Source organism: Penaeus monodon, chromosome 22 (genome assembly GCF_015228065.2).
Source record: "Penaeus monodon isolate SGIC_2016 chromosome 22, NSTDA_Pmon_1, whole genome shotgun sequence".
In the NCBI taxonomy this organism is placed as follows: domain Eukaryota; kingdom Metazoa; phylum Arthropoda; class Malacostraca; order Decapoda; family Penaeidae; genus Penaeus; species Penaeus monodon.
The window spans coordinates 28,284,689-28,285,389 of record NC_051407.1 but is presented as its reverse complement, the minus strand read 5'-3'; positions in this window follow the sequence as shown (position 1 = coordinate 28,285,389).

The window sequence follows — 701 nt, the reverse complement described above, 5'->3', positions numbered from 1 at the left end:
CGTGGATTGGATTGCTTGATTGTCTGAAAGTGGCCGTAATCCTTTTTAGCTGTGCGCCTCCCAAAATTTAAATTAATGAAAGGAGCGGGGGGGGGAGGCGGGAAAGATTGGAGAGAAAGTGAGAACAAGGGGGGAAAAACACAAAGGAAAAAGGAAACACCTTTTCTCGTTTTATTACCCCTGGATACGACCCCTAAACTTTGTCTAAAAAGTTTTATTTGACATTGATTGATATTATCCCAGCTAGTGGAGGGGGGAGCCGTTACATATCATACAATAGCCAACAAAATCATTATTATTTACTTCCGCGTACGATAGCAACTTCAAAGGCCGCCAACAAAAGTTCACAAAATGAATAATAATGACAACCAATCATCCGCTTAATCTGCAGTACATCAGCCTGATATCATTCAAACAAAAATAAACGCACGATTGGCAATTACGAATTGGGATTAAACCTGCATTTCGCTTCTATAGAGAAAGAAAGGGAAAAACCTTCTGTTGATGCCTGTCAAGGCATGAACAAAAAGAGGGAGGGCATCGGCGAGGGAGGCTGTTTGTGAGTGTTGTAGGGGGGGGGGGGGGGGTTGGGTGTGTGTCCCGAGGAGGAAGAAATTGGTATTTGCGATGATTTTGTATTGGGGTGGGGCGCCCTCCTCTCGCGATGGTTACCATCACTACACACAAACTCTCACACACGC